Here is a 23,522-nt window from a genome sequence, read left to right as displayed (position 1 = left end):
TAGAGTGTTGGTACTCCTGAGGTTCCTTGTTTGGCCAGTTTTCCTGAGTTTGGCGGCCATGTAGGAGGGTTTCCCAGTGTGTGGAACTTTGTGCGTGAGACAGGCAGTTCAGAAATTGGCCCGCATTTCGATTGGGAGCCATTTTAGTACTCTGAGTGCAGGCGAAATGTGTTCACATTTCTTCTCTCCGGTGATCATTCTGGCTGCTGCACTGAGAGTTGATCTAGGGGTAGCTAATCTGGATTTTGCTGTTCCTGTGTGGGTTGCATTCCCATAGTCCAGTCTGGACAACACCAGGGATTGGGTGGCTTGTTTGAGATCACTGGGAGGGATGAAGGGTTTTATTTTGTTGAGCAGTTTAAAGTTGAAGAAGGCGCTCTTAGCGAAGTTCTTGATGTGTTTGGCTATGTCTAATTTTGGGTCCAGAGTGATCCCTAGTGATTTTATGGAGTCGGTCAGGGTGAGATTGCAGTTGTGCGCATCTATGGCTTTTAGCCATTCTGTGACTTGGGGGTTCTGCTCCTTGTTGGAGAGGAGTAGGATTTCCGTCTTGTCTTGGTTGAGTTTCAGGTGGTTTAGAGTTAGCCAGTGTTGGACTTCTCTTAGAGTGTCGTTCAGTCTGTGAATGTCGTCAATGGAGGAGGTTTCGAGATAGATCTGGGTGACATCCGATGGCATAGCAAGGTCAGGTGGTACCCAGTGCGGGAAATTTCTTGTCAACCCGCCCCCAAAATGAATATTGAATACTTTTTTCCCCCAAAATTGTTGTGAGCCCCAAATTTTTCTTTTATTTTAAAAACCTATTTTTGCCATTTTGCCACCTCCCTCAGTAACGACACCCGGGGCGGCCTGCACCCACCGCACCCCCCTTCCTACGCCCCTGGTGTCAACCGCATTAAGGTGGAAGGGGATGTTGTTGTTTTTGAGAATGTAGGTGAGGGGTTCCACATAGATGTTGAAAAGTTGCGGAGAGAGAACTGATCCTTGGGGTACCCTCCTGCTGACGGGGTGTCGGTCCGACAAGAAGTTATTGATTTTTATTCTTTGTGTGTGGTTCTGTAAAAAGCAGGTGAACCACTGTAGGACCACCTCATCCACTACTACCCTTTCTTACAGTACCTTAATGATTAATTTGTGGTCAAATGTGTCGAAGGCTGCCGATAGGTCCAAGAGAATGAGCATACAGCATTGGTCCTTGTCTAGAGACTTTCAGATCTTCAGTATTACAAAGCTGCCCTTAGCTAGCAAAATAACTCCTATATGAGCAACTAGAATTCCAACCCGTCCTGTGCCACTTGAGATTAATATTTCTATTCAACCTAAATTAAAGACATTATCTCCACTGCTTTCATAAAGCAACAGGTCCTCCACCCACCCCCAAAAAACAGGTCTCATGGCTACTTGCAATCTAGTGCCAAGAGCCATTAAACCCAACCACATATCACCCATCTCATGAAATCCACGCCAGCTTTGCACCTAAACCCGATCTTGCTTCATATGCTAGAAAGCGAGAAAAATAGGTGAGATCGTTTTAACAAACAAAGTGACACAAGTTTAATGGGATAATCTATACTTTTAATGGAAAAACACAAAAAAACAAGAAAACCTTTAGTGCACATTTATTTGCACATTTAAACCTGTAAGATTTGTTTTCTCTTATTACATAGTAAAAAATAACCCCTTTGCCAACTGTAACTAGATTGCTGTCCATTAACTACTAAACTCACCTCTTAAGGGACAGCATTTACCTTAACCATACCCATAAACCAACACCCCTCCTAAGCATCATCTTGTACTTAACCCTTAAGCAAGCACAAGACCTTACTCTAACCAAACCCTCATCCTAGCCAACTAATATCCTAAACATATCTTAAGGAGCTCTAGGGGCTGACATATTGCACACCCCAGCACTCTACAAGCCCTCGCACCTATCCCTACCAAACTTGCTGACAGACTACCATCACTGAAGGTGTCTCTCCTAAACAATGGGACACCCTATGGCGAGATATATCCAAGACATATAGGAGTCTATCACTCTAAGACAGCGTAATAACACGCCGGCCCGCCTCTCCGCCATATACCCTTCTACACAATCTCTCTGTTGGCACTGTGGGGAGGCAGGTAAGGATTTGTGCAATATGTGGTGGTCATTCAGACTCATTCCCACTTACTGGAAAGAAATCCTGGACACATCAAAGCCACTGTAGGATATCTAATACCACCTTATCTCAGTTATCCTTGGAATGCAACCTCTTACTCTAGAAGCAATGGCCCACGCCAATTGACATTAGCTCCATGCAGCACGACAGCTGTCAAATGGAACATGTCTTCTCAAGAACACACACACGCACTTACCCCGTACAGACAAAGAGCTGCACGTACTGCATGCACACATGTACTCTTTGCTACACAGCCCCTCTGAAGCAGACACATTGGACAGGCACCGTTTCTGCTGAGCGCACACAGCACTGCTGGACACACACACTGCGTGTGCACACGTTTAGAGGCACATAGTTCCCCCCATTCCTCCCCGGTCTATGGTGTGTAGATAACTGATGGTATGTAGGAGGTGAGGGGGTGTGGGGTGTTCTGGAAGAAATCGAAGATAAGGAAGGTGAAAAAACTGAAAACGGATGGCTTTGCTCTGTTTAAAATATGCCTAGTCCGGAGTGTTTAGAAGTTTTAGGTGGAATAAATAATATCTTACTTTAGTTTGTGTACTGCTGTCTACTATATATGCGAGTGGGCCCCTGTACCTGCAAAGCAACTGGGGGTGGGAACAGAGTAACAAATAAAATGTGTTTGAGATGCAAGCACGCTCCACAAAGCACTCCAGGGATCCCTCTGTCCTGCCCATGAACCCCTGTGCCTGTGAGCTCTGTGCCTGGCCGGAGTAGTAAACACAGTAATAAATCATGCCTCCACTGATAAGAAAGTTAGTTACCACAGCCGTAAAGCAGGCCACGGTGTCCGTAGGGGCTGTCTGAAAAGCGGACAGGGTGGCACCTGAAAACACTCCTTTCCATTGGGAAGCCAGTGTTTATCATAAACGCTGACGCTACCCAATGGAAAGGAGGGGCGGGGCTTACAGTCCTTTATACAAATCTTGTATTTACAAGATCTCTCGGAGAGGCGTGGCAGCTTTGCTGCCCTGCCCTGCCCAGCCCTAAAGAAACTGCCCCCTCTAGCACTCAGTGGTTCACTTACCTCTGTAATGCGTTAGCAATGGAACAACTTTTTCATAATCCCACACATACAGAGGCCAAATTTCAGGGTATTTGGCACCCGCTGGTACAATATCTCACATGCCAGGAACATACCTGTTTTTATCGTCTGAGGTTGCGAGCACTACAACTCTTTGAATGACCCTACGTCGATTACATTATTGGGGCACCTAACCTTTCTTCCCCCTCCCCCTGCTACCATCTCTTCCTTAGTTGTGCCCCACAATAAAGCGCCACCATCATATTTGGCCCCATCTTCACAGCTTGGACCATGAATGGTTATATTTTATTGTTTACCTGTTAGTTTAATTGCTTTACGTAAGCAGGATGAATTGCATTGGATGGCACCTAGCCTCACTGGCTTGCCAGCTGTGTGCTATTGTAATGCTATTTAATCACGAAATGCAGCGGTCTTCTGAATGTTAAATATGTGCCAATTGGTCTTTTATACTAGCTGGTAGGCCAATAATGTTCATGCCATGTCTGCATGTACTTCAGTGAGAATGTTCAATAAAAAGATTATGAGCAAAGGAGCTTACGTTGCACTACACTTAATCCTAATACCGTTACCAACCTATTACATTATGTCCCTCTTTTTGAGCTTTTTTCAAACGAAATTCCTCATTTTGTAAATGGCTGATACTTAAAGAAAAATCGGTGTCTCTTGTATATTTCAAAGTATGCCAGTGATAGTGATAATATTACTTTCAGGAAACTCGCCGCCTCCCATCTCCCTGTCCCCAGACAATGGGATCCCGATCTACTGTAATGCACTCTGGTGCCCAGGCCTGGAGCGATCAGCTCCCTAAGTAAATAAATACATAACAATGACATCATTAATTGTTTATTTTATTTAATTATTACGCTAAATTGCATACGAGCACACACAGTAAGGAAGCTTATGATTTGTCAACCTGTCATGTTGGCTTACAAAATAGAACAAGCATTTGCAAGGCAATAGGTCTCGCATTATAAAAGTTTGAGCTGTTGGCATTGCTAATAGTAATGCAACACTAGCAGCTCAAAGATTCAGTAACGTGAGACATATTGCATTGCTTTTTAAAAAAAATTTTTTATATAGCACGATCTTGAGTGAAAGGTGCCTGGTGGAAGCGTGCACTGACGGCTGGTGGTGTGTGTGCCTAGTGGAAGCATGCACTGACGACTCGTGGTGTGTGCCTGGTGGAAGCGTGAACTGACGGCTGGTGGTGTGTGTGCCTGGTGGAATCGTGCACGGACGGCTGGTGGTGTGTGCCTGGTGGAAGCGTGAACTGACGGCTGGTGGTGTGTGTGTGCCTGGTGGAAGCGTGCAGAGACGGCTGGTGGTGTGTGTGCCTGGTGGAAGCGTGCAGAGACGGCTGGTGGTGTGTGTGCCTGGTGGAAGCGTGCACTGATGGCTGGTGGTGTGTATGCCTGGTGGAAGCGTGCACTGATGGCTGGTGGTGTGTGTGCCTGTTGGAATCGTGCTGTGATGGCTGGTGATGTGTATGCCTGGTGGAAGCGTGCACTGACAGCTGGTGTTGTGTGTGCCTGGTGGAAGTGTGCACTGATGGCTGGTGGTGTGTATGCCTGTTTGAATCGTGCACTGATGGCTGGTGGTGTGTATGCCTGGTGGAAGGGTGCACTGATGGCTGGTGGTGTGTGCCTGGTGGAATCGTGCACTGATGGCTGGTGGTGTGTGTGCCTGTTGGAATCGTGCTGTGATGACTGGTGGTCTGTGTGCCTGGTGGAAGCGTGCACTAACGGCTGGTGGTGTATATGCCTCGGGGAAGTGTACACTGACGTCTGGTGGTGTGTGCGCCTGGTGGAAGCGTGCACTGACGGCTGGTGGTGTGTGTGCCTAGTGGAATCATGCACTGACGGGTGGTGATGTGTGTGCCTGGTGGAAGCATGCACTGACGGCTGGTGGTGTGTATGCCTGGTGGATGATGTGTCCACCTGTAGGCGAGCATTGGAGTAGTGGCCTTTATTTGATGTGCCCCCTCTCTTACAAGTGAAGGCAATAATCTACTCCTGCAGTAACATTCAGCACTAGTTGTGTCCTCTGGATGATGCCAAGCTTAATTGCTACATTCTGTCAGTGGGGGGCCAGGATGAGGGGTGGACCATCAGTAGTTTTGATTTTCCGGTGATGTGTTCCTCTACTGAAAAGTCAAGGTTATGGTAGTTACAACCGCTTGGTGGCATTTTGCCTTCCTGCCTGCAAGGACTGCAGTCTAGTGTCCTCTCACAGTGAGAGGATTGGTTTTCTCACCTGAAGCTACCAGTGAATGAGATATATCTTGCAGTGGCGCTGTAACTAGGGTGCTGGAGTTGCTGCATCCACTCTAGATAACCTTGAAAGAGTTTAAACAACCGATGAGCTATACCATTGGTTCCCAAACCTTTTACGACCTCAACCCTATTTTTAGAACGGCAAGCATTTGCGACCCACTAACTTTACTGGTCTGGACATGAGGCAGTGCGATTTCATAATAATAACAGCAATTGTTTGTAAACCTCAGGCCCTTGACCACAGCCTTCAATAATGAACTGTGTCCAGGATATTGATCGGCCCAGAAAAGTATCAGATCATGATCTGCATTGGAGTATGGAGCTCTAACACTTTTCAGAGTGGAGTGCTGGCCTGTGGCATCCGTTTACTAAAATCACAAGGTTTGTGAAAAATCTTGGTGTTGATGCCAGTGATTTTAGAAAATTTGAGAAACTCCCTTCTGCGGCAGAGTATGAGGTATGGCCTTGTATCCACTTCTGTGTTAAAACAAGGTTCAGTGGTGCATTTTGGACTCCATATATATATTTAGCAGTTTTATATATCACGAACCAGGCCAATGACATTGGAATGCATTACATGAGCACCAGTTTACATTATACAAGCTAGATAGAAGCCTTTGATGTGTTTTTGTTCCACATGTATTTGAAGTGTTTTGTGATTTGAAAGGCTGACTATCAAACAACCTCTTTTGAAAAACTGATGAGAATTACTTAAACAGGAAGATGATGTAACAGAGGTAACTTTATCATGGTGACACTTTTACAGGGGTAGGCGAGTGTATGAAAAGAGCAGGCTCCATCAAGGCAACGATTTTCTAGTTCCAATGTTTCCTTTGCAAATTAACCTCTACAAGTACTTCTGAATATTCCGGTATACTTCTAAGCATTGGCATTTAATTGTAAAGTTTGATGGCACCAAATATGTGAGGTGAATCAAAACAAATCAATCCACAATAAGGTGGCTGTTTAAACTATGGCAGGCGGTCCATCAATCCTCTTATGCAGGTGAGATCTTGCTTTGTTCATCCCGTTGCCAAACCGCCCACCAAATCCCCCTTTTACTTGCCAAAGAACTTGAAGCAAAAATGCATGCTGGGCAAGCTGCTCTGCGGGGTTTGTTCGATTTAAATAAGCATTGCTGTGGTCGCTTTGCTGAGGACTATTGGTGCATACTGGGCTGTGTGGCACTGTGAATCCGACCTACTTCTCGCGGAACCCGCTGCGCGGGTCCCGCTTCGCTGGGTTGCCAGCTGATTGCCACGGACTTTTGCCTGCTGCTCGGGAGGTCTACTGAGGGTCAAGCAGGGCTGCGAGCAGAGTGCAGAGGGCGAGCGCCGGCCAGGGACTACCTTTCCCAGAAGCGCCGGTCGCCCGGATCAACAGCGCCTGGGCTGCTCTCCCCGCCTGCCCCTCCCCTTTACTCATAGAACTACAAATTGTCCTGACAAGCGTGGGAGCGACCGGGAGAAGCCCGGGACAAGGGCGGGACAGTCTGCGACAGTCTGCGACTGGCTGAGACTGGACTGGGCCAGGAACGCTGTTCATAAATTTCCGTGAGCGATTACAATTTTTTGTGATAACTACGAGGCATCTTAGCACTTACTGAAGGTTATAAGGGGAGGTCTTAAAGATTTTGATAGCAGTGGCTGCTGAGTAATAGTTTTGTTATATATCTTGGGTCACTGTGATTGTTTAGTATTGTTATTGGTATGTCTAAGCAAAAGCAAGGTACTGCTCCTACAAACACTATGGAAAACTATCTATTCCAAGTTGTCGCCAAGATAAACAATGAAAGAAGGTCTTCCCTGGGGTTGAGCCCAACACCTAGCAACATCTCAACCGAACTACCCCGAGTTAACTTACAGGAACTAGAAAACACCAGTGATGCAGTGGTGCTCTCTCAGATTAGCACCGAGAGCCCCGCTGATAATGCATCCTCACCTGCTACATTGAGTAAAGTAGATGAGGTTGTTCAAGATGCCGCAGACCTGGACTTAGAAATAGTGGAAGATAGCCCCTCTAATCCTGTGCCTGTTCCTGCGCCTAGGGTGACCAGAGGGACCACAAAGGGTCAACCAAAGCGTGGCGGGCTACGCTCTAGCAAGAATAGACCAGCAACTCCACCTAGGAAAAATAGTACAGAGGATGTAGGGGTAGAGGATGAGGGTAGAATGTTATGGGATGAGGCCAATATTAAGAAACTCATGGGAATGTTTGATCAAAAAATGAGGGGTATAATCAAGCCACTGTTATCTAAGATTGATCATCTTACTGACAAAGTTAACAAGCTTGAGGGTCTCCTGTTGAACACTAATGAAAACATGGGGGAACAACTAAATAAGGTGGTGGAAAAAATTGAGCAAACAAAACATAGGGAAGGTGCAACTGGAGAAAGTAGGGATCCTTTGGTCCTGACTCATCCACTTATCCCCACCCCACGCTTAGCAGCGAATATCCACCACTCAACAGATCCGCTGACAAGCAACGGGGCCAGGGAAGATCCTCTCCTAGAACCAGGCCCAATGGAACTAATTGTAGAAGCATCCCCACTGATCCTGGTCCTAGCTAATGTACCAACCTTGAAGTTTGGCCAGACAGAGTCTCCCCAATCACTCTTAAGTAAAGCCCTATACTGGCTGACTAATAATATGCATATTTCCCACTGGGGCAAACAAAAACTCTCAGAGGAATTATTAACTGCCAGAAGAGTGAAATGGATAGGCAGTAGCCCCAAAAGATTTGAAGGCGACTGCGTGGTACTTAACTTTAAAGGACCGGAAGTGCTGCCTGAAATCTTACCTAATCTTCTGCACCCTCAACGTAGAACAGCAGAAATTATCCCCCTCACACTTGACTTCTTCTACAGTAGAAGATGTTTTATTGCTAAACCTAGTGTTTTGAGGACCAAATGGACTGAAGTGGCTAATAGAAGGGGTGGGGGCGGGGGTGGGGGTGCCCAAAGTTGTGACTGGGGTATAAACCTAGAAAACAGATTCACTGCATTATCAAACCGAAACGAGTGCGATTGACTCGCATATCAATATAGTATGATAGGATACTCCCACCTTGAGAAAACAGATAGTGGTAGCGTTAAAAAGGAGGGCTCATTAGCCCTGACCCAGGCAGACAATCGCATGTTAGCTCCCAATAGCAATAAAAGAGAGGGGAGGCTAGTTAACTTGGAAGGGCATAGTAGTTTAGCCCGGTGTAATGGCAGTGATCCATCACCTGAACTTCGCCTAGATGATGCCCTTGTCAGCCCTTCAAAAACTCCAGTAACAAAAACCACACAGCAGAATACAAACATAAGCAATCTCTTAAGATCTGGCCAATCAGGGCCCACCATAGTTAAACCATCGTTGACCTTTATTTCTTGGAACCTCGCTGGGATAGCGAATAAAGTAACATCCCCTGAATGGTGTGCTTTCATTGACTTGCACGATATTATATTATTCCAAGAAACATGGTCATCAAGCCCTGTATATCGGGTGGGGTACCTCAACTTCTTTATCCCCGCAGTGATAAATGGTAAAGGCCGGCCTTCAGGAGGTATGCTGATTTGGATACGTCAATCACTGAACTGTTTTTCTTTTCTCTCAGCAATTGCTTGCTTTCTTCTCCAGTCTGTCCCTGGCGCCGGGAAACCCACTGCGGGTAGCTGTGCGCAATACAAGTTCAATAAATAAATAAATAAATAAATAAATAAACTGTACAATCATGCAAAGATCCCTTCCTACCGGGGATATACTATCAGTTAATATTAGATGGAACAATGGTGAAGATTTAGCCCTTTTTTATATATATGCTAGGGGGGTCAGAGGGGGAAAGACCTCAGATGTAATAACGGTCCTCGAACATGAGCTAGAATCATTGCCCCTAGAACAATTTATTATCGTTGGGGGGGATATAAATACTACATTTGAACCTCTGGGTCAAGAGGATAAATTTCTAGCCGAGGAAGAGGACAGTAAATGGGGAATCCCTCAGCTAGAGATTGCTGCAGTTAAAAGATGGAGTACGGTGGCCATTCAAGTGAAGTGCCTCTGTTTAGCCAGAGGCCTTAGAGCCGCAAATGGTCGCACAACCTCTGATCGTGTTGGAAACAACACGTTTGACAATGGTCGGGCATCCAGTAGAATTGACTACTTTCTGGTAGATACCAGGGTCTGGAGTAAACTGGTTGATATGTCCGTAGTAAAAAGAATGGAAAGCGATCATAACCCACTGTGCATGGTCTTCAAGCCCTATTTAGAGGAAAGGGGGGTAAGCCCAGAGGAGGAGAGGGTGACCCTGGACCTAGTATGTTCAAATAATCAGCAGCATTTAAAATGGGGGAAGCTAATAGAGGATGAGGGGAAGCTTGACGAACTTAAGAGAGTAGTAGAAGAGGAAGTAAACTACATAAAATTACTTATAAGTAACAGTAACTTTCGAGATATTGTGATGGAGGCCCACAATAAACTCTTTTGTAGACTGCAAACATTCTTCCTAAAACCAGCAGCCAATAACAAGGGCAAAAAACACCAAAGTAGTCAGGGGTGGTATGGCAAAAGTTGTAGACAGGCACGTCAAAATCTTAGTAGAGCTCTTCAATTGGGGAATGCTGAGGCAGTCAGAGAAGCCAGGGACATTTACAGACGCACACAAAAGCAGGCGAAGAGGCTGTGGGACGAGGAACTATGGGGTGAGCTTAAAACTGCATGCGCGGCCAAAGATTCGAAGTTATTCTGGTCCAAGGTAAAGTGGGGCAGGGGAGGGTTGGCTGCCCCCCCATAAAACCATGTTGCCGTCAATGATTGGATAGAATTCTTCAAACCGCAATATGCTCGTAATCATCTGCAAGCTTGTGCTACTCTGCCATCAACTGTTTATTATAAGTATAATGTATTTAACGAAAAGGATGTAAGTCTTGCCCTTGACTGTGTATCGGGGGGAAGAGCGCCAGGCATGGATGGTATACCAGCAGATGTTTATTTAAGTGATAGGAACACATGGTGTATATACTTTGCTTGGCTTGCCAATGCAGTGGCAATGGGTGGTGAAGTTCCTTTGTCCTGGAAAGGAGCGGAAATCATCCCTGTGTTTAAAAAAGGTGACAAATCCCTTCCCTGCAACTATAGACCCATCAGTCTCATAGATTCAGCCCAGAAACTGATGGGGCGTATGGTGCAGAACAAGCTCCAAGTATGGATAGAGGAAAACAACATCTTGTCGCCATATCAAGCAGGGTTCCGTCCCTTGACAAGTTCCATCGACCAGGTCTTTTACTTCATCGCCCTGTACTGGAGGAATGTCACCTTAAATAATGGCCCTCTATATGCTGTCTTTGTGGACCTAAAGTCAGCTTTTGACTTGGTCCCCAGGGACAAGCTCTGGAAAGTCCTAGCTGATGCAGGGATAAGCCAAGAACTTCTTACCCTCATTGTACGATTGCATGAAAACAACTATGCCAAAATCAGATGGGGGTCGCAGGGAGAAGTAACCAAGCCCTTCCCGGTAGAGCGCGGGGTGAGGCAAGGTTGCGTTCTAGCGCCAACATTGTTCTCGATATATATAAATGGTATAGTAGAATTTCTGAAGAGGTCCCCTTCTGATGCCCCTATAATAGCTGGCTCGCGTGTTCCCGTCCTAATGTTTGCGGACGACACGCTTATATTATCACGTACACCAAGCGGTCTCCAAAAGGCGGTCAATGCATTTGGCAAGTTCTGTGACTCACGAGGTTTAGAACTGAATACCAGCAAGACAAAGTTCATGTGCATGAACCACCGGTCATTGTTTAAAGGGGTAATCACCTTTAAAGGCACTCCCCTTGAGCAGGTAGAAACTTTCACCTACCTTGGAATAACACTTCAGGGGAACTTGAAATGGAACACACATATAGATACTGCAGTATTAAAGTTTAGTCAAATAGCAGGAGCATTATTACTAAAACATAGAGCTTCTCTAACTAAACCAGTAAACTGTGTTCTTGAGATCTATCAAATGAAAGCTATTAGTGCTAGTTTATACGGTTCAGAGCTATGGGGATTCTGTAACCTAGCAAACCTGACTACAGCAGGAAACAAGTTTCTTCGGGGACTGGTAGGGGCGCCGCAAAGTACGCCTACCGTTCCTTTGAAATTAGATCTCGGTAGGAAAAATATTGCTGACTTAGCAAGGTTGCGCCCATTGTTATATTGGAGACGGTTAATGGTGACCCCGGAGCTAGCTCACTATGCTTCAGCATTGACAGACATTGTTTAACTTGACCGCTTCCATAAAATTGCCTGGTTGAAAGAGTTACGAGGGGTACTGTCACAGTTAAAACTAGACCACCTTTGGGCTAATACCGATGTGCCTTGCTTCCCCTCAAAGACCAAGCTAAAACAAATGTACTAGGAGATGGTGAATTTTAGAACTTTTGCCAACGGGACTAACTCTTCGGTGTCGAGAAGCTTCCTGGACTTAAAAATGACTCCCTTGTGTGAGGCGTACTGGGACCCGATTGAGAAGCCGTACGACAGGAAGTTGTATTTCCAATTTAGAGTTGGATCTCTCCCAGTAAATGCGTTTAAAAAGAAATGGTCTACATCTTGGGATGAGCATTGCTACCACTGCAAAGACCAAGTTGAGCATGTCTCCCATGTATTGTTTTGTTGCCCTCTATATGCAAACCCACGGCACAAATGGATAAGACCTGTTTGCCTCAATATGGGGACGCGTAACCAAGCAACAGCACTTAGAATTCTGGAGACACGATTGTTCTCCATTGTTCGTAATTGCTGTCGCAAAGTTCTTGTCCTGGGCCTGGCCAATTCGAACACCTATTCTACTAGGAAAAATGCTGTGATGTAATTTGACTACCATATTTTTAAAGTTTTTACTTGTATGTAAAGGTCAATGCTGTTCTTATTAATGTTTTATTAGCTTATTGTATTCGACGGATATTTGTTTAATACTTGTCTTAATCTTGTGTATTGTAGATTTAGTATTTATTGTATAGTGTTAGGGTGGAAATGCTTTTATGACTAATGTCGAATAAAGCTTTGAAATTGAATTGAATAAGCATCCCTAAGAAATTTCTTTCATGTGACACTTTGGGCATATTTTCTTATTTTCCCTCTAAGGCCACCATGCCTTGAATGGCCGAGTCAGGCACAGGGGCTTGACTTCCAAATATACAACTGTGTTGGCGATTTTTGGTGGTAGCCCACATAACAAGCATTTACAATGCAATGGTTTCGCCTTTGGAAAAGTTTGAGCTATTGGCATTGTAAATGGCAAAATTTGTATTTATGTGTTGGTTTTGAAAACAGATAAATAAATGGCATTGTCATTTACATTGCCATTAGCTTAACCTCTCCTTACAAGATGTATGTGCACTGTGGGGTTTCCAGGGCTGAGGCCCGCGAGCCCAGACACTCATTAAAACCCACAAGGCGTTTTCATGCAAATCAGGAGGCCTCGACCACAGAACAGAGCTATCATTTCAGGGCCCGTTTTTAGGAGGCCGGCGTCACCCTATCCCGCTGACTATCTTAAGCTTGCAAAAAATAAAAGCGAAATCATAGATTTGAGACCCCCTTCTGCTTCAGGAACAAAACCTTAGTCTTTTCCACTGAAAGGGGGAGGTTTTGTGTGTTGCAACCGTCAGAGCCGTGTGTCAAGTAGGGCCCTTCAAGGAGGCACAGGCCCGTGTGGCAGTGAGAGAGGGAGAAAGAGAGGAATAAAGTAGGAGGCAAAGAAAAGCACGAGAGGGGAGGCAGGAGAGAGAAGAGAACAGAATGACTGCAGGCAAACAAAGAGGGAAATCGAAGGAGTGGGAGAGAAAAAGGCAATAAAGAGAAGGCAAGGACGAAGTAAAATAACCAAAGAGGGTGAGAGAGGAAAAGCGGGCAGATTGCGATTGTAGAGACAGAGGGCAGAGAAGTGCGAGTCTCTATCTTGCTGTCTGCTCTGGTCATCTACATATAATTGGTAATGTTAGTCATACGTCCCAATAATCTCCCCAACATAAGGTAAGTTAAGGCAGCGTAATACGCTGTTACCGTGATTCTATGTAGTAGCGTCCTGAAAACACACCACCTCTGGTCCATGAAGATCACCTCTGGATCTGTACCACTGCCAATGGGAAAGGATTCACCAAACGGGAGACAGCTCCGGTCTGTGAATCAAGGAGGTAAAAACACCAGGCTGTGTCCAGCCGGACGACGGAGCAAAGCCCGGCCGCCGGGCGGAGCACAAGGGCGGGTGAAGAGTGGCTGGCTGTGCCCGGCCGGACGGCGGAGCGAAACCCGGCCGCCGGGCGGAGCACAAGGGCGGGGGAAGAGTACAGGAAAGGCTAATAACCTCGGAAACACAGATTCCGAAAAAAAGAACGTAAATAAACGAACATAGACCTATGCTGTCCCTGAGATTCGTAAATTTTATTTCTATACAGAGACTGCTGAAGTGATTATTTTTGTACTTCCGTAAAGAAGGAACAACTGCTTCTACTAGTTGTTTTAAGGGAAGAGACTTTCTACCCAACAAGTGAAGCCATGCTGGAATTTGTTGGCAGCTTCCCGTTTGATGAAATTGATATCCGTTTTTAAATACCTGTTAATTATTTTGTTGTCCATTATTGCTTGGGGTAAGGTCATTGTATTGTGACTATCTTAAATATTCTACATGGAGAGCTGCACCAGCAAAGGTATTAACTAAACAAATATAAAATGCATGTATTTGGGACGTGGGGCCTCCAGTAAATTACCATTTGTCTAAAAGTAGGGTTCAACTATACCACTCGCAGTGTAAAGCGCAGCAGGGGTTTGGTTCATCAGCAGACGGGCTGCCCATGCTGCACGGGTTCTTGTCATGGACTGAGACCCCCAGAGTGGCCACGACCCCCAGTATGGAGACCACTACAGCAGAGACTCACAGGGATCTCTCAGGGTGCGCACAGAGAGGAATCTAACGACGAGGACCCCCGACTTTTAGTATGGGTGAAAACAATAAGTGGGCAATTCACCTTTTCATAAAATAATAGGCACCGGCAAGGACTGAAGAACACACGAGTGACTCTCCTGTATGCGATGGTCAAGGGGTGGTGGTCTGGATTTGACTGTCCTCATACTCCAGACCTTTGTGCTTCAGGCTGCACTCAAATGAACTGAATTACACGTTTGCCAGGCCAGTAATGTCGATGTTAATCTGCTAACTCCACAAAGCATAGCAGTTGTTCGCGTGGTAACATCAAATATCTCTCCCAATATACAGAGCTCATCAGAGGGTTAGTGTGTTATCCGAATACATCAGTACCTGTGCTGCGAGGTGCTGTCTCCCCTGCAGGCTACTCGAAGCAGAGACTGCAATCCGTGTGTGTTGTGACTGCACTTCAGAAAATAAGGTGGCCTTCTGTGCTGCACCAGGTAGCGGGCAGCAGGGGAGCATGGGAACAGTAGCAGAGCCCCGCAGCCGTCCTCTCTGCCAGACCCCGATGCCAGGCCCTGTAATCAGATTGTGGTAAGCGCCAGTCGTCAGTTCAGCTAAAACGAAAAACAAAACGAGTACTTAAAGGGAAACGTGTGGGAAGGGTAGGGCCGGGCTTCAGCGTGGGCAGCTCTGGAAACAAGCATTGGCGGTGGCGAAATGAAATAAAAACAAGCACCTACGGGCACACGGACAGCGGGAGGGGGGGCGGACACGGACAGCGGGAGGGGGGGCAGACACGGACAGGGGGGGGCGGGAACAGCGAGTACTTAAAGGGAAACGTGTGGGAAGGGCAGGGCCGGGCTTCAGCGTGGGCAGCTCTAGAAACAAGCATTGGCGGTGGCGAAATGAAATAAAAACACGCACCTACGGGCACACGGACAGCAGGAGGGGGGACGGACAGCGGGAGGGGGTCGGGGATGGACAGCGGGAGGGGGGGCGGGGACGGACAGCGGGAGGTGGGGCGGACACGGACAGGGGGAGGGGGGGCGGACACGGACAGGCGGGAACAGCCAGTACTTAAAGGGAAACGTGTGGGAAGGGCAGGGCCGGGGTTCAGCGTGGGCAGCTCTGGAAACAAGCATTGGTGGTGGCGAAATGAAATAAAAATAAGCACCTACGGGCACACGGACAGCGGGAGGGGGGCGGGGACGGACAGCGGGAGGGGGGCGGACACGGACAGAGGGAGGGGGCAGACACGGACAGGGGGGGGCGGGAACAGCAAGTACTTAAAGGGAAACGTGTGGGAAGGGCAGGGCCGGGCTTCAGCGTGGGCAGCTCTGGAAACAAGCATTGGCGGTGGCGAAATGAAATAAAAACAAGCACCTACGGGCACACGGACAGCGGGAGGGGGGGCGGACACGGACAGTGGGGGGGCGGGAACAGCACACGGTCAGCGGGAGGGGGGGCGGGAGGGGGCACTCACCTGGACTTCTTCCGGCGGCCGTGGTCGGCATGGAATGACGAAAACAAACACCTAAAAAAAAAAATGAAACTCCGCCCACCGCCCGATGACGATGCAAAAAGGGTGGAGAGGGAAAAAATTGCGGGAACGCCCCCGAATCTGGTCCGGCCTTGACGGACAGATCCGGCTTCCAATGGCTAGCCTCCATTTATGGAGCTAGCCAATGGAAGCAGAGGCGGGACTAAGCCCCACACTGTAGGAACATAAGATTTCTCCTGGGCGGAGCTGGTGCTCCGGCCCAGGCGAAACCTAAAAAAGGCTCAAACTTCAAAATGTGCACTTGAGTGAGTGATTTTCTTACACCCCACAACTCTACAGAGCTGCTGCTTCAGTGCGCGATTTTACCATGGATGTTAGGAAGCTGCTGAGTGCCCACAGCATTTACAACGAGAAAACAAAGCTGCATATTTAAAATGCAGTATCATTGTCCTCCTTGGGTATTTCGCATGGTGTGTAGCGTTTACTCCAGAGGAGCAAGCAGGAATTGTTATCAGGAGCTCCATGGACCAGGAATAAAGAAAGGGGCCTACGGTAAGCCCTACTCCAAAGCCTCCGTCCCACACCTAAGAGCATTTAATCAGTCCTTCATAGATCTGCACCACTGGTTTCTCCTCCTGTCAACAGTATTTTCACTGTAAGGGCTCTGGACCTGCCCTCCTTCCCACTGCTGGTGGTCTCCTGACCTGGGGCATTGCAGTCCTAAAGCAGCACTTCACAGGTGCCCACCAGTAAATCCCTATGTGACAGCATTCCACTGACACCCAGGGGCACAGCCTCCTCTTGAGGCTTAGAACCCTGTGTTGCATTAGTCGCGAGTATGTTTCAAATATATACATTAATGTTCTGTCTTTGCTTGTCAGTTACTTCAGTCCTTGCTTTTTTAAACGCCATCGCTCACTGTTGCTGACCACCATTGGAAACATGTCAGATAACAGCTAATGGCATTCTGTTAGTCGTACATTTGATTTTTGCATTGTAAATATTAGATTGAATTTTCCAGCTTGCAAAGAACTGTTGGCTATTCAAATAGGCCGATTTTTTGGGTAGACTCCAAATAAAAAAACAGATGTTCGAAAATGTTATTTCATTTTTTAAGTGTTTTGATATAATTTTACATGACAATATTTAGAGTAATATATTGTTCAGAGGCTTACAAAATATTTTGTTGCATGATTTACATTTTCTGGACTGGCTCGGTTTTCGCTTTTATAACCTAACCAGAACCCTGATTCGACTCTGGTTCGGCTCTTTCGATGGATTCTTTGTCTTACCCTCCTCCATAGTACACTTGTTTCGCCGATGCCGCCAGGCAAAAACAAGCATTGGCAAAGCTGATACATCTGGCCGCTTTTGTTATACACAATTGCACACATGGAAAGCACTTTAAAAGCATGCAGTGTTTCACATGGAGATGTTCACATTACCAATCTCTCACATACATATGCAACACATTCTGAAACAGACAAGCATGCACCGTGCTGTTACATGCATACACAGAAGTATGCAAGTGGAAAATCATATTAAGCTGGTTGGGCTCTTGCTCATGAGTGAGGCTTCCATGAGTAATCCCTTCATTCCGGTCAATGAGCTGTACAATAAATGTATCATGGAGAAATAAGTAAAAAGGTAGCAAAGGCAAGGGAGAAGAGAGAGACTACAGAGAAGTACACAAACAATAATAAGAGATATAAGTAAATTAAAAATGCGACACAGAAAGAAACAGAAAGCCCAGTAACAAAAAAAGACAAGAGGAGCACAGAAAAGGAAACTATGATACGAAAGCCAGGATACTAAGGAATAAACACAATATGCTGATTTAAAAAATGCAAGAGAAAGGCCACAATACAGAAAAGGGATAGCCGTGCGGCTCACTGAGAACATCAAAGGGACGCCGCGAAAGTGATCTCGGAAAAGGGATGGTTGCGCGGCTCACTGAGAACATCAAAGGGGCGCCGCGAAAGTTAAAGTGATTGCGGGCGCTTAATGAGCGTGACGAGGTTTGCCATATGGCGCCTCTGCTCCTAAGGGCGCGCCCGCGCACACACACTAAAGCTCTAGGCTGGCCATAGTATCATTTTTTGAGCCCTCACTAAAAGTCTCGCTAGACCAGTGTGTGAGACAGACGGTGTCCCGAGCCAGAACAACGACCAGAAGTGGGGTAACCCGAGGTGTGACACCAACTCCAACCAGGAAGCGTTCGACGGACTAGTTGTCAGTCAGGACGGGCGGTCCCAAACTGAGAGGAGGGACTATAAAAGCCTTACCCTATTAGAAGGGCGGCGTATGCAGGAAGCGGTTTCCTGGAGCCCGGAGAAGGACGGAGAGTGTGAAGAAGCAGAGCCCAGCAGTACCGACGGCAGAGAAGAGCCCAGCTGTCCCGGCAAAGGAGAGGAGCCCAGCAGTTCGGGAGGAGGAGAGCAGGTGCGGAGGAGTCCAGTACCCAGGAGAGGAGCCCAGCTGTATCAACGGGGGAGAGGAGCCCAGCTGTATCAACGGGGGAGTGGAGCCCAGTAGTTCGGGAGGAAGAGCGGAGAGAGGAGAGAGCAGGCGCGGTGGAGTCCAGTACCCAGGCGAGGACCCGGCATCGAAAGAGAAGGCGCATACACCCGGTGGCCCAAGGAAGGGAACAACCGCCCCGGGTCCAGACGCCACCGCCCTGTGGACGGGCCGTGGCCCAAGGCAAGTACCGTTAAGAGGTGCTTTCTGGTGGTGGTGGTGGGGTGGCGAGGGGTAGATTAAAACAGAGGCACATCGACCCTTTCCCTCACGGATCCTTTCCCCCTCTCCCTCACTACGCAAGGTGGTGGTTGCACTAGAGTTAAAACCAAGAAACGGATGTGACTAATCCCGGCCTTATCTTTCTTTATTTTCCCTTCTGAGGAGTCCCAGGGAGCCCACACCAGAGAAGACCAACCAAGGGCGGCGCCGAATACGGTCCGGAGGAACATCCGCTTTTGTTTCTTATGTTTAGTCCTTATTTCTTTTGTTAAAGCACCGTGAACCTTGACCCTCAACAACAGTCATCTTAAGTCTGTTAGACTGAAAAAGAAATAAAGATACTTGCAAGCAAAGGAATCCCAGACATCCCTCTCCTCATTACCAACCACCTGGTCCATCCTTACACAGTGCATGCGGTGGGTCAGGCGAGACCTAAAAAGCACCAGCAAAGCCAATCGGTCTCGCATTTGGCACCTACTGGCTTTGCCTATCGTTTCTAGCTATGCTGTGCAGCATTCCTGATGATGTGCAACATGGCTACAAAATACCAAAAAAAGCTTTTGACGAAGCTGCCTGCATCATTATGTAGCGGTACAAAAGGGGGTGGTAATGGACGGAGCATCTGAACCAATCAAACACTCACACCCAGTCAAAAGATCTGGGTTTAATCCATCACCGATCTTTAGCCCACTCTGCCACCCCAGTTCAGACATGGCTATATGCAAATCAGTCTGACCCTGTGCCTCATGGGAACAGTCCAGCCCGAACTGCCAAGCCATGCCTTCCCTGGACCGGAAACAAGCTTCAGAGGACCGGTTTCTGGCATTCCAGCCGTCTTCAGCCCGGCTTGCTTGAATCCAGTGGCAAAGTGAGCAAGGGACTCACGTCTGAGCATACCCTGCCACACTTATGGCGGCCAAAAGCGGTACAAAAGGGGGTGGTAATGGACGGAGCATCTGAACCAATCAAACACTCACACCCAGTCAAAAGATCTGGGTTTAATCCATCACCGTTCTTTAGCCCACTCTGCCACCCCAGTTCAGACATGGCTATATGCAAATCAGTCTGACCCTGTGTCTCATGGGAACAGTCCAGCCCGAACTGCCAAGCCATACCTTCCCTGGACCGGAAACAAGCTTCCGAGGACCGGTTTCTGGCATTCCAGCCGTCTTCAGCCCGGCTTGCTTGAATCCAGTGGCAAAGTGAGCAAGGGACTCACGTCTGAGCATACCCTGGCACACTTATGGCGGCCAAAAGCGGTACAAAAGGGGGTGGTAATGGACGGAGCACCACCCCCTTTTGTACTGCATCATTATGTAGGCATGAATACAGAGTTGGATCAGTAACTAAAAAAAAGTGTGTAAAAGCGCTTATTTTAAAGCAACAAAATAAAGCGGATGGTGTAAAGCAACAAGTGGTGGAAGCAACAGGCAGGGTGCTGTGGGGGGGGAGCAATGAATGAGAGCAACATAAGACAGGTGGGGGAGAAGCACATGCGGGAACAGGCACAAGGAGCTACAGGGTGGGAAGGAGAAGCAAAATATGAAAGAGGAGGGAGCAAGCTGGGAAGGAGAAGCAACGGGTGAGACAGCATTGTGGAGCAGTTGAGGAAGAAACACATGGGCAAGAAAGCAATTGGGAGAAGTACACTAGGGCGGGTGCAAAATGGGGGCAGAAGCACATGATGACTGAGTAACACGGAGTGAAGGGAGCGAGAGGTACGAAGGAGACAACTGGAAAAACCATGCAGTCTCATCGCATACTTGTCCGCAGAGAAAACAAGCATTTGCAATGCAATAGGTCTCGCAGCATTAAAGTTTGAGTTTTTGGCATTGTATATGACAATGGGTTGCATTAAATTTTTAGCAAAGTCTGTATTGGTGTTACTAATAGCAGAAGGATTGGGCCAATCAGTATTATACGTTAATATGGTTTCAAAAGAATGTCTTTGTTGAGGAGATTTGGAAATCAGGTGAGTTTCCCTTGAAGAGGGTAGGACCGGATAGTGGTGGGTAAGGGTGAGGCCCTCAATAAATGGTCGGAAGTCCTCTTTCCCTGCTTTGTTTTTGTGCTTGTGGCCCCTGAGATGCTATATTCTTTTGGATGATGTCACTGAGGTTCAAGACCCTAAAGAGTGAGGCAAAAATCTAACCTCTGTTGATGTACCAAAGTCTAAGAATGTACCATTGAAGTATGGGTGGTGAGCAGAGATGGAGGCTCAGGAGACCAGGCTGAGGGCAGTTGTATCTGAAGGGGAATGGGACGTCAGGACAGAACTTTCCATGGAGAGAGGCTGGGGTGGGAGCAGAAGCAGGGGGTTTTGAGGATTTGATCGACTCTTCTGCCTGTGCCTTGGGTGTTTCCAGTTTGCTCAAGCCTGTATTAGCTTTGCCAATTGCCTTTGGTGGGGCTGCAAAGCATTGAGATGCTGCCCACAATCATCAAAATAAAAATGTATAACAAAATGCCCACACAATGGCTGTGCAGTTATTCCACTGTCAAAAGCATGCATCAGAATGTATGCGCACTTCGCTGACATTACATAGGTGTGTTTTGCTCCAGTTTTCTTTTTTTTCCAATTCAGTTTGGAAGACGGCAAATAGAAAAATAAATATTTTTTAGCACAAAAGCTCCAATTAAAATAAATAAATAAAAAAGCTGGTGTGAGGTAGAGCGGTCGTAATGTAGGAGCGGGTGGGAAACGGAAACAAGTCAGCCCAGCACCATGTGACTCTGGGCAATAAATTGCGTAATATTCCTGACGGCCCCCAACGCCGGGATGCCTCCGGGTAACTGTTCGTGCTTTACAAATACTGGATTTACAACTCCCCTTGACTGTCTTCAGCTTGGGGACAGGGGAGAAGGGAAAAGTATGTAAAAGGAAGATGTGGAAAGACCGCGAAGAGAAGGTTATGTGTGGTAAGGGGCAAAGAGAAGGTGGGGTGAGGGGAAAGTAGAACAGAAAAGGGAGAACACTGAAGGAGCAGAAAGGTGGAACACGGATACAAGCACTGTGGAGAGAGAGGAAAAAAACAAACGAGAAACCACACAAACCCGGGAGGAGCACATGAGACAGGAGGCATAGAGAAAGAAGAGGTTGAAATGGAGAAGAAGAGAAGACAACTGGGCAAAGAATGGGATGAGAGGAAGAGCGTGACTGAGTGACGCTGTGTGCACACGCCTAGGTGCCTTGAAGCGAGCAGCAGCGCAGTGCCTGGTGACTCTCCTTGATGGCGGCAGTGTGTTTGTAAGCTGGCAGGGCACACTGCACTTAATTACTACCTCTAGGCGCGGTCTAGTGTGTGTTGCGGCTTCCAATGCACACTGAGGTAGTGACGCTTTGTGCAGCGCCGAGAGTGCATCTGCCATTACTGCAAGGCGCTGTCCATACCACGGGGCCTGCGTGAGGGTGCTACGAAGGCAGAACTGTCACTGATGTCAGCACAGCGCTCTCTGCTGCTGCCAGGCACTTTATCGCACATGACCTCCACTCTGCTTCTCTCCAAAAGTCATCCTATGTTCTTTAAACCCTAAGACACAATGGATCCATCCTCGCACACAGCAAGAGTTGACCAGTGTGCTCAGACTTGGTCCTCGCAGCACTAGAGCCTCGCAGCCCGATTCAGAGTTTGATGGAAGCGGGACATGTGCCAAGCCGCAGCGAATGGCCCTCTGTGCACTATAATAGAGCGGATGGGACGTCCGTCGCAGCTTGGCAGATGTCCCACCCGTGCTTTCTATGGTCTCGTGAAGTTTATACCAGAGAGGAAAGAAACAGCCGAACCTTCGTTGTCTGCAAGAATCCAATGTACATGTGACTGGTGGGACGGCGCCTGCAGGGACATGTTTTATTGTGTTCACAGCGCCGCCAAATACCATCCCAGTAATTAACATGCATCGAATTGGAAGTCACCCATATGTGATACGGTTATTTAGAAGTCCACATGTTACTTTTAATAGGTTGGTGACTGCAACAACCCGAATACATGTTATTACTTACTACAAGCCACATGGACAACGATAGGGGAGATGGGGCCCCCCGCATTTGATAAAAGCAGGTGCTGTGCTGAAAACTGAAGCGCGCAGTCCTCAAAAGTTTGATTTTTGAAGGAAATATAGTTAATAGTGCTGCAGAGGAAGGACAAACGAATACAACTTTAGAGGCACAACTTGACCTTTGTCACTGAGAAATACACTGCAGTACAGGACCATACCAGCGGATAACTAGAACCTATACCGCAGCCGTCAATGTAACTACTATTTCAGCTTCCAATTGGTCACAGCAGCTTGCGCCCTACCTTTCATTGGTTTACTGTCTCTCTGTAAATTACATGCCCCGCCCACATGCATTAGACACCCCCAAAAAGTAAGTCACGTAGAACTTGCCGCTCCCTTACCGTGTAGTACGACAAGAGACCCGCGTTGTAATCCAGCACGAACCAGCGGTACTGCCAACCTTTCATAACGTTCGTCCATTTGCTTAGCGGACCTTCCATGATAGACGCCATATTGGGACAGAATAACAACACCACCAGCGACGTCACGTGGCACGTTTTCTGTTGGGCGAAGTGATGACGTGGACTGTGGCGCGCGAGGAGAGGGGATGCATAAACTGGTGTCAGGCGCAGCTTGTGCACGAGATGAGGGGAAAGACCGGACTGGCGGTAAGTGGGATGGGGGGCGGTGCGCTTGTGTGTGCGAGCGTGTGTGTGTGTGCAACGGAGGAGCGTGTGTGTGTGCGCGACGGGGGTCTCTGTATGTGTGCGTGCGTGTATGTGTGCTTGTGTGTGTGTCTGTGTGTGCGCATGCGTGCAGAGGGTGCCTGTGTATGTATGCTTCCCAGGAGACAGACACGGCGAGCGCGTTCGCGCGCGCGCGGCCGGCGGAAA

General features: G+C 47.6%; 1 protein-coding gene across 2 annotated transcripts in view; it reads right to left on the bottom strand.

Moving 5' to 3' along the window:
- CDC42BPA (CDC42 binding protein kinase alpha) overlaps positions 1–23,522 on the bottom strand; it is a 1,012,118-nt gene that overhangs the window by 696,380 nt on the left and 292,216 nt on the right. The window lies entirely within an intron of this gene.

This window comes from Lissotriton vulgaris, chromosome 6 (genome assembly GCF_964263255.1).
Source record: "Lissotriton vulgaris chromosome 6, aLisVul1.2, whole genome shotgun sequence".
In the NCBI taxonomy this organism is placed as follows: Eukaryota; Metazoa; Chordata; class Amphibia; order Caudata; family Salamandridae; genus Lissotriton; species Lissotriton vulgaris.
Note: the sequence above shows the minus strand (reverse complement) of the source record. Positions and strands in the feature narration are given on the sequence as shown.